At 41.6% G+C, this 19,234-nt stretch overlaps 1 long non-coding RNA gene across 1 annotated transcript in view; it reads right to left on the bottom strand.

Moving 5' to 3' along the window:
- Positions 1-19,234, bottom strand: part of LOC136007432 (uncharacterized) — a 59,794-nt gene that overhangs the window by 2,065 nt on the left and 38,495 nt on the right. The window contains exon 2 of the long non-coding RNA XR_010609698.1: positions 8,713-9,281. This is a non-coding gene — a long non-coding RNA (uncharacterized LOC136007432). The remainder of the gene's footprint in view (positions 1-8,712; positions 9,282-19,234) is intronic.

The raw sequence follows: 19,234 nt of genomic DNA, 5'->3' as shown, positions 1-19,234 counted from the left end.
CAGGAGGAAGCAGACAGGACACCTGACCCAAACTAGCCAAAGAGGTATTCCATACCACAGCACGTCATGCCCAGGGAGGTAACTGGGAGTTACCCGGAAGGGCACGCTCTCTCTTCGGGGGGTGGTGGTGGGGGGGGTGTGTCAAACTCGTTCGGCAGTGGTATCGTATTCTCTTCTGTTATTTTCTCTTATCAATATTATCATTGGTGGTAGCAGTAGTGATTTGTGTTATACCTTAGTTACTGGGCTGTTCTTATCTCAACCTGTGGGAGTTACATTCTCTTGATTCTCCTCCCCATCCCTCTGGGAGTGGGGAGGGTTGGGGAGGGGAGGGAAGGAAAGAAAGAGGGAGAAGAAGAAAAGTGGGGGGGAGTGAGTGAATGAGCTTTTTGGTTGGGTTTAAACCACGACAAACGGGGAGTTACCCAGAAGGGCTAAGGGACTGCAGGGTTGGATGAGATATCGGTAGATGTTCAGTGGGGGTGGGGCGGGTTATCGGTTGGCTGGTGCTGTGGTATTGTATTCTCTCACCTTGTTATTTCCTTTATCATTATTATTACTGGTGGTAGCAGCAGTGATTTGTGTTATGCCTTAGTTACTAAACTGTTCTTATCTCAACCCGTGGGAGTTGCATTCTTTTCGATTTTCCTCTCCGTCCCTCCAGGAGGGCAAGAAGGGGGGGGGAGTGAGAAAGCGACTGTGTGATTTATGGCTGATTTTTGTTTAAACCACGACACCATGGGTCAGTGGGGCATCAGCATCAGTGGCACTGCCTTATGGACAAGGCAATGTTGATTTACACTCACAGAATCATAGAATAGTTTGGGTTGGAAAGGACCTTAAGATCATCCAGTTCCACTCCCCCTGCTGTGAGCAGGGATGCCTCACACTAGACCATGTCACCCAAGGCTCTGTACAACTTGGCCTTGAACGCTGGCCTTTACCACTTGTTTGGAACTGTGTTTAGAAAGTCAGAAGATGCATGGAGATACCTCATTGGTGCTCATCATCAGACATGAAAAGTAGGCCCAAATTCATGCTCAGTTCACAGTGACCACAGTATGTTTTGTGAGGCTAAACGAAGTGTATGGCAGGAACCAGCAGGACCAAAGCCCCTTGGAGAACAGCACTAGGATGCCTCCCTGTCTTGTACACCTTTGCTCACTGAGATACTCTGTCCTGTCAGGAGACATGCTGAAAGATGTAGACAAGCATAGAAGTTTCAAAGTTCTAAAACTGTGTGATACGAGCCCCTCATCATTGTCTGGAATGTGAAAAGAGCCTGGTGACTTAGTTGTTTCTCTCTTACATGTATCTGTGGACTTACTGCTTTTTTGTCAAAGATTCAGTATATGGCTGATATAATGAAATACAGTATGTATTTATTTTTCTTTCATCATCTTTCTTTCCATTTAACTAGCACATTGGGAATCAGGGGGAAAAGATAAACAAAAATAAACTAAAACCAAAGTAAAATTTGTTTTATTCCTATAAACAATCTGATACAATCTCGGATTTGAGAAGCCAAGCAAATCTCAGTTCATTTACTCATTTAGTTAATAATTAGAGTTCCTAAATAATAAGACATTCTGTAGCTTGAAGTCCTCATTCTGAGTATATATTTATATTAGCAGTTAAGTATACTTTTCATGGGCAATTAAGATATTATTCATTCCCAGCTATTCACAGACATCTCAGGAGGGAATGGGGAAAGGAGGAATTGTAAAGTCACAGGGATAATAACAGCCAAAGACCCTTTCCTCTTCTTGTGATATTGATTTTCAGAATATAAACAGAGTCACGGAATGCTGGATCCTGGTAATATACCTATTTTAAATGCCAGTTGTTGAGTAAATAGACCTCTGTGGGGATATGTTTGTTTGAAAAGTCCTTTGGGATTAGAGAATATTAGCCCGGCATTCAGCCTGAGACCTATTTTGTGAGGCGTCTTTGTTACTTTGTCAGCTTTCTAAAGCCCTTTATGATAGGTCTCAGCCTTGGTGATATTTATTCAAGTAAACCTAAGAATAAGAGTTAAGATGCAGCTGTTCCAACACTGTGAACATCTTTGGGTCTCTGTGTTTCGGCTCAACCCTGAAGTGAAGGACATCTCAGAGCAGGCTAACAAAGTATTCGCATTCAGGCCTTCAGTTTGCCACTTAACCATTTTCCACAGTCAATACCTTTTACTAATTAATTGTGGTCCTGCATCATTTTGCTCAGACACAAGAACTGGTGAGTTATTTACTTTCTACCAGTTTGCACATAATGCCCTGATTTTGTAAAGGGTTACTCCTGATGCTTGCCTTCAGTCTTCTATTCTGCCCTTCCTCCTAGGAGTAGAGTGTTTATACTTTGGTATTTGCCAGCCAAGGAAAATAAAGTCATTCTCTGCCAAACAGGGCATCCTCTAGCTCCTTGCCTCTCTGCTTTGTCACATGGAAGAGCATTCCTAGGGTAGACTGATCTTCCCCCACTTACTACCAAATCTGGTTATTGTAGCCATACTTATTAACAACAGTTAATAAAAGGCAACTCTGGGTTTTAGCTGTGGCTCCCTCTAAGTGTTGGATTTTACCAGCTAACCTGAGTCAAAATTCACTGATTTCATCCTGCATCAGCTAATTCAGACACGATGTAAAATCCTAAAGCGAATGTGGTCATCTGCCAACCCAGAGCTGTTTGTCACCAAACAGATTCTCTTTCTCAGCTCGAGTATTTTATCAGACCGTTGGCATATGGAAGAAGTTGACTTTTTTTTGTCTTTTGGATGGGCTTATGGTGTCTAATGTGGTGAAAACCAAAATATGTTATTAGAATCTTCAGTGAGCCTAACCGGATGACAGTAGTATTGGACCTACTCTTTCATGTATTTCACACATTAGATAATTAAAAAGGCAAAAACACAACATTTTAATAACTAAGATCATTATCTGAACTTTACTGTTATGTTGTGTCACACAGTGTCTGAAAATCACAGGAGAACAGACATGGGCACCCAGAACAGCCTCGGGGGGGAAAACCAGAAAACAAGGACTCCTGTAACAACACGTTGCAATCCCACATATTGTTTCTGTCTCTCTCCCTGTTTTACAGACAAAGCAAAAAGAAACCTTAAAATCCCCCAGAGCCTACACTTTTTCAAGGATAGAAGTCCTTGAAAGAAGGCCACAAATACCATTTTAGTGAGCGCTGTGGTCACGGCGTAATCCCATGTATAATGCACAAGACTAGGGAGACACTGCTAATGAAATAAGCAAGCCAGTCATGGCTCTTAATTTCTGGGACTTGGTGTGAGATTGACTTAATGTTCCCAGACTGTAACAAGTAGTAGGCATCATAAAAGACTGTATCCCCATTGGGAAAATATTTAGGGCATATGAAAAATAAAAGCTTAAGCCTGAGCAAATGATTCTGAACTGGGGGCAAGTGGGTAGCTTCTGACAGTAATTTATTTAATCCTAAAAAAGGGATTAGATCAAAATCAGATATCTAAATTTAAGCGTCTAGGACTATACCAGAGGGATCTCAGCTTAAACATCTAAATAAAAACTCTGATTTTCCTCCTCCCCACCTGTGTAACAGGAGGCTCATGGTTTCCCATGTATATGTCTTATAGGTGTGTTCAGTAAGTGAGTACTTGGAAAACATTTTGAACTCCCTGTGCAGAAGAAACCGCCTTCCCCAAGTGTTACCATGAACAGCCAGTCTCCCACTCTGTATTTGGAGAGTGTGGTTTTTCATTTCAATAGCAAACCCACAGCTGCAGCGCTGTTTGTTTCTACAGGTGGATTTGAAGTAGATGCCATCTTAATCACTGAACCTGACCGTGAGAAATCATGGACCCCTATTCCAAAGGCAAGATCTTCCACAAACACAGGGCTTGCTCCGAGAAGGCGCTGCTCTGAGCAGAACACAGACGGATTGTAAGAACAGACAGAAACCCACTGTTAGCGAAGCTGAAGAGAAAAACCTGGGCAGAATCCAGAACTTAACTCAGGTAAATAAAAAGGTACATTTCTGTGAAAAGCTTCATGAGTAAGTAAAGATTTTTTAAATAAACCCTTTCTGGAAGTTACAGTGTACAGTATTCTCTTCCAGGAATGATACTATAAGACACAAGCATTACAACGTTGGTATTTTCTCATTAACTGAACAGAAAAAATAGAGTTGCAACCCAAACTAGGCTAGAGTTGGAATGGCTGCTTGCAGTCTATTCTGCTCTGAGTGTGAAGCGAGCATACACTCAGATTCATTGCTCTAACCCAAGTTTCCTAAAAAATCAGGTATCGATTCCCAGCTGGTTCCTTCGACACCCTTTGTAGGCATGGCAAGAAGCAGAAGGTGCTCTGCTGTGTGAGGGAGCCCTTGGCAACACAGTGAGCCCAGCACCAACTTCCCACTGAAACTTCAGGAATTCCAGTCAGACTGCATCCTCCCCAGCTCTGGGGCCAAGGCTCTGCTCCCTCATTCAAGAAAAACATATGTAAGTAGTTGTTCAACATGAGCACATGCCCGAAATTCAGTGGAAATTAGGTGGATGAGGAAGTGTGTCGCTTAGATGCATCATCCATGAATATGCAGGGCAGGGGAAGGTGGAAAAACGGTGGTTTAGATTAAGTTAGGTTGAAAAATTAATTTGGACTTGACCACAGTCACTTTCTGTGAATATTCAACAGCTGCACGATGTGAGCATGAAAGTTTGTGCACAGCAAAGGCTCAGCTAATTTATGAAAGCAAATTTAGAAGTTTAAAATGTAGGTTGTGTTCAAAATTCATGTTACTCTCAGTGACCAGAGCTGTGTGTTGCTTCATCTATGTACAGGGCCGAGCGCACTGGTAAGGCTGCCAGAAAGGAGGAACAATAATTCTTTCATGAGATCACTGAGTAAATATAAGTATCATATTCATGGATTATTCATATAGCAAAAAACAACAATAATTCAGGCTCAGATCATCTCTAATATAATTACAGCACTGCACCTCCCAACCACTGCCTGTTAATTCTGGTCACGTTGACTATTTCTGTGCAGAAGTTTTTACTGGTGTCTCTGTAAAAGAGAGAATCTTCTCCTTATGGGTCAATGGAGAGAACTGATACATAAAAATAAAGCTAAACCTTAGACTCTAAATATGTCTGCCAGTAAATTATTAAATTCAACAACCTCAGCCTTTTGTGCTACATGTGACTTCCTGAAAGAGCTCTCTATAGACCCCGGAGGGCCAATTCTGTCTCAAGAGCATATCTCAAATGTCGATAAAGGCTTTTTCCATGTTGCGTAACTGGTTTTGATCCATGTAGAGGTGTTTGCACTAATATAGTAATGGTTGTACTTGATGATCTTAAAGGTCTTTTCCAACCTAGTTGATTCTATGATTTTATTCTAGTAAAAACCTCAGAGTTTCTGTGGTTGATAAAGACAGTGGAGTGTAGAGGATGGATCTGATATTGTAATTTGCCTCTCTATCTCTCCTTTAATTACAGAGGGTCCATGAGGGACAACTGAACTCCTAATCACTCTACCAGGCACTTCATTAAGATATATAAAGCAATTTGGGACTTTCCTCACAAAGGCATAAACTTCATGTTCCAGAACAAGCCAAACTTCATTTATCTGCATGCATTTTCCCAGCTCCTACTAAATCCAAAGTGACTGACTTGCAGAGGGCAAGCCAGAGAACGCAATAGCACTTGAGGGTGCTCAGTGCTAAGCACATGCAACAGCAGGCTCGGGTGGCACCAATGTAACTCAGAGGTTTTGTTCCTTTTTCCCAAGTTTCAGTATCCTACACGCACTTCACACCACATGGTGCAAAACGTGAGGGATATGTTCTCATAAGCGACACAAGTGCAGCATTTTTGAGTGTTGCTTCACTTCTCAATAGCCCTTGGCAGGCGGTCTTTGCAGAGCAGAGGGAGTCTGGGGCAGGGAATGTTCCTTTCTGACAATCCCTCCCATCCCAGAGCTCCCCCCAGCACATGATACTGCCATCCTCAAGTTCTCTCTGTTTGCTGGGTTTGGGGCTTTCACCCTGCATCTGGCAGGATTTTTGAGGGTATTCCTGGAGACAGTTTCCGTGACCCATCCCTCATCTCCAAGGATGGGTAGATAGCACTTTGCCAGTAAGTTTTCCTCAGGGCTGTGGTTGCTGCCAGTCAGCTTCTGGCTCCTGAGAAGGACCTTTTCCAAGGAAGATTTCCAAATACAACCTATAAAACTTAACACCACTCACTCTCACACTGCTTATCTCAGTTGTCTGCCTGTGTTTTCTAGAATATTGCATCTTCTTAATCCCTTTTTCTGGGACTGAGGCTTTCTGTTCCTAACAGAGTGCATGAAATAACCATTTCCTGGATGAGGCTGAGTGACTGACATCATCCCACTGTAACTTTAACAAAGTCAAGTCAGACAAGGTACCAAGTTTAGGCTTGGCTCTTTGAAATACAGAAGCAAAACTTGCTTTCATAAGCAATAAGATTTTCTCCCTTTCTCCCCTTTCTTTTTTAACCAAACCTTTATAATACTTAGGTCAGGTCAGTCCTGGGCTGAATTTCAAAGACAGCAAAACTCCTCTCCCAAAATTGAACCTAGAAATGAACAGGCAGATGCCCCCGAGAGATGCCCAAGGTTGCAATACCTGTCAGGAAGGAAGCTGTGGGTATAATGTTCTCAAGAAAAATATTAAATAATTAGATATGGATAATACCGTGGCATGTCCACAGAGATATTATATCGCACAGCTCTATAATAGAAAATATATAAACAAAATATGTGGTACACATATGTACATCTTAATTCAAAAATAAATCCTTATGGGTTTAGAAAATCCTTGCTCCATTCAATCCTCTGTCACCACACTCTTTTCCTATAGAGATGCTGCAAGAAACGACTTAAAGTGAGACTTTGTGTACAAGGGTCTGCTATGCAGCGCGCTTATACCCCGCTGCAAACTTCCTCGCCAAGGTGAATCTCTTGCCATCTGTGTTTGTACTGCAGAAAGTAGTAAGTTAGTTCTCTTGTAAGTGGTATATATATATATATATATATGTATATATATATATATAAAGCACAGTTGCCCTACATCCAGCCAGATCTCAATGTCCGGAAGCATTTATGTCTTTGCAAGTGATCCAGTTAGTTGGAGCTGGCTAAAAGTGCAATTCATTGAGCTGCACTGTCCTCTTTGCTTACAACTGTGTGAACACATTGCCAGAAGCATTTCACTTCTGCACCTTATTTCAGGAGCCTTCTGTGCACATTTTCACTTGCACTGTACCCAGTTTTTATTAAAACTTCTTTGGTTGGAGCTGAACCCATTTAACTTGATCAGGTCAGATCAATAAATTATAGGGCTGTTTCTGACAGCTCAGAAGAGCGCATGTGGGAAATGTTCCTTTTTGAAGCAATCGTTAGGAAGTATCCCAGACACACAGATGGAAAGCATGTGTCCATTGAAATTAAAAGGAGCTAGAGCTACGCACTCAGAACAAAACACTCAGCCCTTTAGTAATGGAAGGCTGTTAAAAGAGCTTGGTGATGACACTCATGCAACCTAATATCTCCATTGATGATATACACTTATTTCAAACTAATGAAATTGAGTGCTTTTACTACTTTACTGCTTTCTTGAATTCAATAACATATGAAGGAAAAATTAAATGACCATTTTTGCCATGGTGGAGTCTCTGTTTTCAATTGGTATCTCCTTTCATTCATTTTCTTCGTGTTTAAATGCCATTCTACCCCCCTACGTTGGCAAAGTTTGGACAAATATACAGCCTTTAGGAAAAGGGTTTCTGGTTTCCAGTCAGATCTTAATGAACCCAGAAAAAGCCACCTTATGGAAAGACTCAGGAAATCTCTTAAGCATGGTCATGTGTTCATCCTTATTCAGAAAACCTTTTAAGCATGTGCTTAGCTCCACCTAATTGGGAATTAAGCATGTGCTAAAATTCTTTCCTGAAAGAAGTGTCCTTTAGTCCACCACCTACCTGCAGAGCATTGGTGTCTTCATCACTCAGCTATGTAGAAACAACTTTTGCTGTTGCAGATGCCAAACTGCTAGTTGAGCAATGGTGGAGGGCCTATGTATCTAGGTTTTTTAAATTAAAACTGTGACTATCAGGGGACTGCAGGTTTACCACTAAAACCACGTCAACTTAACACCAGCATAAGGAAAAACAAATAAGTATTTCCTTGAAATATTGACTATCGAGGGGGGAATAGGTGTGGGATAACTGATGTTTTTTCTCATTTGCCATCTTTGACGCACTTAAATGTGAGTGCTCCTGAAAACAACCGTTCTCCCATTTAGTGTTTGCCATAGCTACGGACATCTGACCTACCATTATAATGGAACAAATATTTCCCATGTCCCATGTAGGGACACCCGAGGAAGTGTACAGATCATTGTTATTGTGCATCCTCAGTTGGCTGAGGAGCTAACAATATTTAGGAGCCCAGGAGATGGCAAATGGTTCAAAACATGTTATCCTGAGCTGCCGCACCTTGCTCCCTTTTACCTTTATTTTCAAAGCTACCTGCCTCTTTTCATTGCCTGTAGTACCTCAGATTGGTGCTTTGGGCCACTCTTGCACCCGAAGGGTCAAATCTGAAATGGACCTTTCCTGGACGTCCGTGCTCATGCACCCAGCTATAGGGGAGGTGTTGAGTTTCTCCAGCCAGCCAAGGCCTGGGTATTTTTCCTCACCTGCACACCTCAGGGGAACAGTAAATCCATCATTAGTGCCATTGTGCATATTTCAGCAATAAAGTACATAATCCACTGCAGCAGAAATGCAAATCTGATAGCATTAAAATCAGTTTGTTGCAGAAGGAGCTGGCAGCCTGCCCTGCTCACTGGAACAACCAATTGACATCAGTTGTACTTGCAAACGAATGAGTCCTGCAGCCAAGTGCTCCCAGAAGCCTGAGTATAAGGTGTAGCTGTGAAATGTCACGTGGGAAGGTTATCGATGAGTTTATCTTGGAAAAAAACACCAAAATGTCAACATCTTGTAACCTTTGGCAATGTTTTGGAAAACATGATTCTTGCCCACTCAAAAGGTTTTGGAGCCATTTTTCCAAAGCTGGAGGCCAGCTTATTCATGGCAGTCGGTGGCCTAGAGGGCTTCTGATCTGCAGACAGGAAGCACTTAGTCGTATAAAATACAATGAATTAAATCCATATGGGAAAGCAGTCAAATGTCAATTCTTGGATGCTTGTCGTAGGAATCTCCAAATTAGGCAGGACACTCCAGGTGACTGAGGTTAGCAAGTCTGCAATGAGAACACAGATAAGGCACTGGTAAAATAAGCAGAATGAACAATAAACTCAGAGCCAGACCACTTGTATTGACTATTCACAGGGACAGGAATTAAATTGTCCTTCCCAATATCTGTGGCATTTCAGTTTGTAAAAGTAATGGAGTGTGTCCTGGACCAGGAACAGAATGTCCTAAAATACTAAGTTACTTGTCTTCACTTCTCACACTCTGCATCTCTGGCTTCTTCTACTTCATGGTCTCCCTGAGCAGAGCCTCACGTATTCCTTGGAATGTGAGAATCTGGCATCATTAAGGCTCTTACTTTTTCTGAGGTCAAAAGAAGGGGAGTTTGATTAGCACAGGCAAGCCTGAAAACCCATACCCAGTCCTTCCTATGAGATGCGAGCTGTGCAAATGATGGGTTTAAAATGCTTTTTAAGGTTTAGATATGCAATTCTGTCACTAGGCAGCAACTGAGCTGTGTTAATGCATAGTGTGTGCTTCCTAAGGCTGCTGCATATGACAGCTTAGACACAGTGGTTTAGGACTCTTGCTGAAGCCTAAGCTGATGCGTTTTACATCCCCTTCACTGCAGGTTGACAGCATAGTCATTGCTGTCTGCTGAGCCTCAGCTGGCATGCTGTGAGTTGGGAGATGCAGCAGCTCCACTGGTTATTACTACTGGACATAGCTACTTGATAGGGGTTTTCACAAGTATCTTAGTCAGGATTCGCTGGATCCTGACTTTGGGGACAGGCACTGGCTCCTGGATATGAAAGAAGAAAGTACTTCTGAGAAAAGAAACCCTTTCGAGGCCCTTGCAAGCCCATCTTTGGGAATTTCAAGATCATCATTCAAACTTTCCATGAGCTTCAATGGGAACTTCCAAAAACATCTGTCAAAGACGCATCTGGCAGCTAAAACTCAGAGCTACAATAGACACCAACAGCCATGGCTCTCCATCTGGCTCCTAGGAGATAGTCACCTTATCACCTCAGTCCCTCAAGATCCCAATACCTCTTTTCTCTACAGGTGCCTTATACCTTTTCTTTCAAAAAATACTTATAATACATTCAGGAAAGCAAGTGTTGCCTATTTCTGTTTAGCTTTGAAGCCTGCTGCTTCTATTTCAGACTCGAGGGAGGTCTTGTGTACCCAAACACTTGTTTAATTTTTCCAGCTGTACCATATGGTCTAATAAAAATGAACACCTCATTGGGCTAATCTCGCCCTGTTGTCCTGTAGATATTCACACTGCTCTATCTGGCTGGATCAGAAAAACCTGTTCACCTGTAACAAGTAATACTCTATCCAGAGCAGGTGTTAAAGATTGTGTCTCTGTGATTTATTACCAAGCTCATGCAGCAATCAAAAACTAATCCTTTAATGTATGTATACAGTTTTCAAAACAAAGTGACTAGAGAGGTCCTTGATTGTTGAACCACCTGGTGGAGAAGGGTCTTGAGAAGCCATCTAGTCTTCATCTGTTTGTCCAGTATCTGCTATAAGCAGGTCATTCTCCATAGGTTTGCCTGTCCTGTCCGTAAAGCCCTTTCGTGACAGGATACATGCAGCCTGCCCAAACAACCCAGACCAGTACAGCCTTGTCCTTTTCCTTCAAAAGACTATTTTAAATTGAAAATATGTGTTGAGTCTTTATTGACCTAATTTAAAGCTGCAGCTTTTCATAGTCACCACTTCTCAATGTGTTTGCACAGCACTCATTTAATGTAGACCTTTACTCTTCTTTGTAAGTTAAGCAGTCCCTTTTCTTGCTTCTTTTTACTGGGAGAATAAAGTCTTACCCAAGAGGGACCTGAACCCATGATTGCACCTTGGGAGATCAATATCTCATGCATGAGACCACTGGGACTGCTACACACAATTTATGACTCAGAATAGTAAAATCTGTTAATATTTCCTCTATGCCAAACTCTTCTATGGAAGCTATATTCCTGGGCAAATATTCATGTTTAGTAATTGAGGGAAATTCATGTCATCATCAGAGTGAGTCAGTCTGGTGCATCTTAGCAGAGGTGGCAGATCACTACAATACACTCTATGGATGTGTTTAATGCTGACAGTATAAATAGGACACTGATAGGGATATCCTTTTTAACACTGCATAAGTGAAAGAAGGTGATCTGCACACTTCTACAGTCAGGGAATGTTGTCCGTTTCCTGGTTCTGGCGCCAACTCTGCATTTAAATTCTAACCATATTGTTACAGTTCATTAATTTTCGTTGACTGAAGCTGTTGCAGTGCCACACAGGGAAATATGTAGCCCAGATGTGTTTGCTGTTATGAAATAGCTTTTTTAGAAATAGCTGTAAAATAAAATAATAAAAACACTCCAAACAATCCATAGTCAGACTAAAATTAAATCCATCTCACTTTGGCTGGTTGCAGAGCTTTAGTGTTAAACTTGGGAGCATTCCTGCCACCTATTTGCTACATAATTAGAGTTCATTTGAAGTCTGGTGGAATTTCACTCTTCTTCCAAGGGACGTCAGTTGCAATAAATGACTTTCTTGGACCAAAGAAAAACTATTCCAAAAACTAAATAACAAAGAGCAACTATGCTACAAGCATCTGAGAGGGGTCTAGCTTGCTCAGCTTTTTATGGATGGCATGAAACTCCCATTAAAAGCAGCTCTAGAGCATTTGCTCAGAGGAACTTGTCCTATAAAGTGTTCAGCTTGTTGAAGTTATTCTTTCTCTCTGTGTCACTAATTTTGAACAGCAGGATAAAGGCAGTTGGAGGATACCACCACAGCAGGCACAGAAATACTTGTCAGAATAATTCCCTGCATTAGGAGGATGAGCTAAAAAGGCAGACGGCCAAACTTGGTTTGTATTAATGCCCCTGCTAGCACGGGACTTAAGAGAGAAACACCAATGATGCTTGAATGTGGTCCTTCTGTCATACAGCTGCTCCCAGTACACCAGCAAAGCCAAGAGAAAGGCTGTTTCCAGAAGTGAAAATGAAAATTAGCCACTCCCTGACACAATTTTCTATTAGAATTTGTTGCATAAAGGAGAAAGATATGAATAGCTTTAGGTGCCTCCAAATCTGGGATATCATTATTGCTGTACGTGACTATAACATGCGTATCAGCTTTTGCCTTCTTTTAATAAGAGAACGATTACGATCTAATGGAATCTACAAATTTATATTCTTCCCTTCATCCAAAAGTATTTTTATATCCTTAAAAGGTGAATTGCATCTTCCTCAGGCATACATGATATATTCTATATATTTTACAGACACCTATATGCTAGTAATAAGCATATGCCTACATGTGGTGAGACACTGGACTAGGTTGCCCAGAGAAGCCGTGGCTGCCCCATCCGTGGAAGCATTAGAGGTCAGGCTGGACAGGGCTTTGAGCAACCCGGTCTAATGGAAGGTGTCCTTGCCCATGGCAAACAGGTCGGTACTAGAAGATCAATAATGTCTCTTCCAACCCAAACCATTCTTGCATTCTATGATTCTGTAATATGTATATAACTGCCAATTAGTATTCAGTTAGCATGGGAAACAGAAAGTAAATAGATTTTTATGTCAGCATTAATATGCTTACTTGATAGCTATTCAAGCTTAATATAAAATACTGTATTAGACACCATCACACCTAGCAGGCATAAATTTATTCTACCAAAAGAATGCTGTCCAGGTTCCCTGGTGTAGATGACATACTTTCTCATACTGTTTCATGCCTTTTTTTTCTTGGTAAAGCTTCATTAGATACACCTTGGCAAGTGCATTCATTATGATCCCATTGACTTTAATAGAGTGGTGACAGTTTCCATCTGCAGGGGATGCATCCCAGGAGAAATTTCTTTTGGAATAAAGTGTTAGTGTAGCCAGAGTTTATCAGGGAAATCTTCATAAGCAAGGGTGGAACCTAATGTATGTATTGCATATTTCTACTTCACTGAGTGAACCGAGTGACCACACCAAACACAATTTCTTCTACAGTATCTGGAACATACTTAAGTGTGTCATCAGAAGTAATCTCTAATAAAATGAAGACTTTACCACAGCTATTAAAAAGGGAGCAATAAAGCTGAAAATCTTATGAGGTGGTGAAATAAGTGGTCATAATTTGTTTTTATGAGAAGAAAATATAGTGAAGATGGAGCCAGACCCTTCCTAGAGGTTCACACTGGGCAAGAGGCCATGGAGACAGCTCACAAGAGTAGAAATTCTAGGTAGATATTAAGAAAACAATTTCCCTACGAGGGTAGTCAGATATTTGAGCAATTTGCCCAGTGAGGTTGTGCAATATCCATCCTTGGGGATATTCACAACTCAGCTGGAATTTGTCCTGAGTAACCTGATCTAAACAAGTGGCCAGGCTATAAGATTGGCAAAAGTCTCTTCCAACACACATCATTCTGTTTCCATGACTCTGTGATAAGATTTACACAGTTCACGGGAGTAAAATAGCTTTGCTTTATTCCCAGTTTTTAGACCAAATTCTCTGACAGGGACGGGAAAGCCATGGGAATTCCCTGCTTTCATTTTTCTGCCTGAAAAATGGAAACTAGAATATCTGTCTAATCACAGTGGCATTTGTGTAGTGTACGCCATCATTGTCTGCCAAGTGCTTCAGTCCTTAGAGGTCTAATGTCATACTCATATTTAAAAACATTACAAATAGCCATTAAATGGCAACGCTGGAGCTGGTTTTTTAGAAATAATACTCAGCCATTGGCAGTTGGGTTTTAATTCTTGAAAATGTGCTTTTAAGTATTGCCTAAAGAGCTAGGACAGCCTATGGGTTGCTTGTGACTTGTCTGTGAAGTTTGTGTTACTCAGAAGAGGTGATTTTCATGCCTTTACATGCCCCATTACATCAAGCCTGCTTGAAACCCAGTGTGAAAGGTTTCAGGTGCCAAATGAAGCCAAGACCCTTTCTTAGACAAATAATGGCGTTCCCATCATTTGGAGTGCCTGACTGGCCTCTAAGTTAGCTCATTTTGTTTCTGGTCCTCAACTGAAGAGACTCTTTAAAATCTGAACATCGGTAGGTGACCAGCAATGAATCATGAATGGGCAGCAGAGGATAGTGAAGAGAGACTGAGTTTACTTACATACAGCTACCCTGGCTCACTTCTGCAGAGCAGGTATTTGAGCAGGCTTAAGTTCACCTCACTCCAGAAGAGGCACGGAGAGCACTTGAGAACTACTTAGATCCTTAAAATAGGACTTAAGAGGGACTTAAGGGCTGTTCCAGCCATTTGTATGCATGGGAATGCCACATACAAAGAGCAGCATGGCCTAGACAAAGACCTGTTCATGGGAGAGCTCACAGATAATGAATAACAAGAGATTTAAATGTAGATGAGATGTATAACTGGCCAAAATAAGAAAGAGATGTTCAGCGCTCTAGCAGGGCTCTGCATCCAGACTATTATAAGTGTGGGAGTGTATACATGTGTATGGGAAGAAGAAAACACTTCTAAAACATGCATACACACACACTAAGTGATTATTGTGATTTTCTTAGAATGCTTGGGAAGGTTGAATGAAAAATAAAGTCAGTCTTGTTCTGCATTCAGCTATGGAGGACGAGAAATGCTGCTGCTAATAAAGGCAAATTTGGCAGCTGCGGAGCCTTGGCAAGGGTACAGAGTTCCTTTGCGAGCTACTGAATAGCTCCAGCTGTGCAGAGTTTGAAATGTATCTTGAAAGCACTGAAAGACAGCTGTCCTGCTCCACTGCCCCACTTGCCTGGCTGAGAGAGGATGATGTTTTTAATTGCAAGTTTATGCTGTACTTTGGGTTATTCCCTTGCCCATTCTCCCTTTTGCTAGTACAATAACATTAAAGGAACATCTTCTCTACGGGACAGCCACCAAGTATGGTGTGACACAAGTCGGCCCAGTGCAGGGTGAATGGTACCGCAGATTCGATCTAGGTCCTGCTGTTGGCAGAGGGAACGACTGCTGCCAGAGACATGTTTTTTATTACAGCAGGGTTTTGATATTCACCCAGCTCAGTCAATAATACGGATCCTCTGGTGTTCTGCGCCACTAGAGAGATAAGAGGAAAACTTTTTGTATTGTGTTCAAAATGAAGTTAGCAAGCCAGCAGAAAAAGTGAGCTGCAGTGCTTTATGTCCCAGTGGAGGAAGGTCTTCTGCCTCCTGCAAAAATGGCAGCACTATTTACAGGGAAGGATCTTAGAGGTGGTGGCTATGTCCTCCGCTATACCAGGGAAAGGCCAAAGCCACCTCTGGAGTGCCTTTCAGAGTGCGCTCAGCTCAGCATGAAATGCAGTCAGCAGGATTAACCATGGACTTACATTAAATATAATCAGTTGCCAAGAGGCTAAATTAGGGCTTAAAACTTTCTCATTTAAGTGGCAAATGTATTGTTTTTCTCATCTTTACTGTTCATCTTCTTCCTAAGATCAAAGTGGGTACAGCTTCTGCTCTCACTGCCATCCCACTATATAATCCCACAGTAACAAGCAAACAGCAACGAGCTGTTTGCCTCTGCTCTTTCCACTGGGATATTGTTGAGTAACCTCAACAGTCTGATGGTCAGGAGTATTCCCCCAGTTTCCAGGCACAAGCTTATTTACAGCCATTTCATATTCCTTTCTTCTTGTGCCAACATTGTTTCAAACAGTTCTTCCTTCAGGTGTTTCCCTGAAACCTTTTTTCCAGGTGAGTGGATGTGTAGGCATGTGTGTATGTGCATACACACTGTGAAAACTGGTTTATTTCTATAGAGACCTGTCAGCCTTCCTTTCTCTACACTAAATAAAGCTGATGAAACAAAGCCCAGCTGGACCTTACCCTCCTGTTTTTGAAGTTAATGAAAAGTTGCACATAGGGGAAAACCATGTTTTGGGGACGCAGTGCCTTAGCCATTGTTAAGGCACGTAGCTATTTCACAGTGGGGAGACACGCAGGACAATGTGAACAGCTCTAAAGGACCATCAGGACAGTCACTCTGGAATGACTACAGTGACTCAAACACCTTGTTTTACCCAAATGGAGATCAGAAATTTTGGTCATGTTGTTCATTACCATCTAGAACCAAATTTTCCAGCAAGCAAAAGAAAAGGTCTCGATGTCAACAAACAAAACCCCCAAAACAAAGCAAGCTATTATTTCCTAAAAGTACGAGAAAAAGGATTTTCCTTTCTTTTTCTTCTTGCTCACCAACCTCAGAATAAAGGCAAATACGTGTTGTTGCAGCCAGGGCTATTCTTCGAGGTGACCTGTAAGGTCAAACTAGGGTTTGTTTGGGGGCAGCACGTAGATGGAGGGGTTCTGGGATTGTGGGGGACTGCACTAAGCTAAAGGTGGAGTTGCTGGAAGAGAAAATAGGGATCTGAAAGGAATCCTGGGGAATAGGCCAGTTTAATTACAATTCTAGCAGGATTAGGAAAAAATGCACTAACATGTTGTTCCTTAAGCATTGGGACTTAGGGAATATTTGTTGGGCTTCCGGTGGCTCCCTTCCATGTAAGTTCTCTCATGTCAAATAACTATGCTGAGCTCAGATTGTGACCTTTCCCACTAACTTAGTCTCTGTCCTGTACCCCACTTCTAATTTTCGTGAATATTTAAAGCATAAGACTGTGATGCCTTTTCTCTTCCATCAAACTGCGCTTAAAACAACCAACAGCCTCAGTAATTCTTAAATGGGAGGGAAGCCTGACAAACAAACAACTACAGCACAGCTGCATAATCCTCATTTCCTCAGGAAATGAAGCAAAATATTAGTGTCCATGAATTCAAGCTATGTGATATTTTAATAAGAAGGATGTAGATGTTCCCCCATTGAGACCTTACTTGGCTTATAGACTGGCCTTTTTGTCTTTCTTTCACCTTCCTCTGAAGATTAAGAGCTTGATCACAGCTGGAGATGGGACACATGGATTGCCTGAAAGCGTCAAGCTATACCAAACCAAGGATGAGTATCATATACACCTGGTTAAACTCAGTGCCAGATGCTGGGTCTGGGAGGAATTTCTTGCCTTCCTGTGCAGAGTGGAGGGTTGTCCTCTTCATAGCCCCATCTGTGTGTTTTCATTTAAGGAATTCCCTGATGTTGTCAGGGCTGAACATATCTCTCTTGCTCCCCTGTGGCATGCAATTGCTCCAGTGGCTTAAAGAAACTCCAACACTGAAGCTTTGGCATTTTGTTGTTATATGTTGATATGGACCTGATGGACCTACTGTGTACTGCAAGATCACCTGCAGCAGTAAGAAGGGAGACTTGGTGACTCAGATAGTCTCTTCAGGACAAAGTCCTTATGAGTTCTGCTGAGGGATTTAGAATGGTGCCCATGGGTTGTCTCTTCATTCTCTAAATGGAATGATGGCAAAGCATGTACCCAAACAGTCTTCTCCAGAAAGTGCCAGGGACCTTCCTCAGCTGGTAATTTAAATGAGGTGACTTTGAGTTTTGGGAAGAAGAGATTTCAGCTGCATAAATTTAATATCGGGATTAAATGAATGATTTTTTTTTTTAATTTAAATTAATCCTATGTTGTTGCTCCATTAAATCATCTCTGCATCTTTTGGGATGCACTTGGTTGTGTGCTACTATATATTAATATTCTTGTTAATGATTTAAATTGCAGGTATGCTCAAGAAGTTTGAGATGCTTTCTGGAAACAGAGGCAGGTCCTGTATTAAAAGCCTTATTCTGAAATAGATGAGGTGGAGATGAAAAGAGCACACTGTATGAACATCTTGTTGAGATATAAATAACTCTATTCACAGTGCCATGATAAATTATGGGAGCTACAACACAGGTGATGCTTTTAATCCTTTTGATGTTTTAGCAGGAACCAGAACAGCATTTGACACTTTAGATCTTGCTTGTTGGAGCGCATAGACCTATTTTTGCACAGGAAGTCTCACTTAATGGGAAGTGCACCTCTAATATAGATGAGGAAATGTATATGACTATTTATCTTCAGTTGTATGGAGAAGTATGCTATTAATACATCTGGTCACTTATTGCTGGTTACCTGTTTTACAGGAGCAGCTGTGGCAGTGACTGCATCTCTTTGACTGCATAAAGATAAGGCTCTCATGTCCTTGGCAGGGTACATAGAACTCAGTTGCTGAGCAAAGTTATAATCTACCTATTTTAGCACAAATGTGGCATTCAAACCTCCAAGCAAGTTATCTAAAACCTCTATTTTATGGTAACATTTCACCATTCCATTCTGTGGAAGCTGGAAACCAAAATTTTGTCACTAAATACAACATTCATCAGACTTGCTGAAAGTTTGGAATCACATTTTCCAGCATCAGCTGATGGGCAGCCAGCAAATATAGCAACTTGCTGAGCAGTCATAACTTTGAAATGAAATCAAGCTGGGCTGAGGGAGCTAATATCTTATCTGGGAGACCAAGACCACATGTCCACAACATTAACTTCTCAAATTTGGAAGCTTCAGTTCTGACCTACACAAAAGAGATAATAGGGTGGATTTTGGGTTTGGGTGTTTTGTTTTGTTGGAGTTTTTAATATCAGATCACAGTGATATTAATAAAGTTTTTATTTGGCTTGATAATTTTGGAGACTCATAGAGATCCACTCTGGTTCAGAGCTCTTAGCACTTCACAAACCAACATGAAAACACTCCCAGTCCTGAAACCCAAGACAAGCAGTGTTGCGCAAAGCCTGGGAGATGGAGAACACAAGGAAACATGTACCACATGAATGCCCATGCATGAAGATAACCAGACAGTCTAGCCAGTCTGTGGTGGAGCATCTCTGACTGAAAACACAGGATCCTGCTCTATTCTGCACCCATTCACGAATCTGAGCAGTTTTGCTAGCCTTTCCTTCTCTCAGTCTACCTGCTACCTCTTCAGAGTTATAGGACCTTAAGTTCACTTAACCCAAGGAAAAAAAAAAAACCCAAACCCAACAGTTTCTAGCCAATGTAATTGCTACTATAACTATGCAAATGGGAATCA

Source organism: Lathamus discolor, chromosome 1, assembly GCF_037157495.1.
Source record: "Lathamus discolor isolate bLatDis1 chromosome 1, bLatDis1.hap1, whole genome shotgun sequence".
In the NCBI taxonomy this organism is placed as follows: Eukaryota; Metazoa; Chordata; class Aves; order Psittaciformes; family Psittacidae; genus Lathamus; species Lathamus discolor.
Note: the sequence above shows the minus strand (reverse complement) of the source record. Positions and strands in the feature narration are given on the sequence as shown.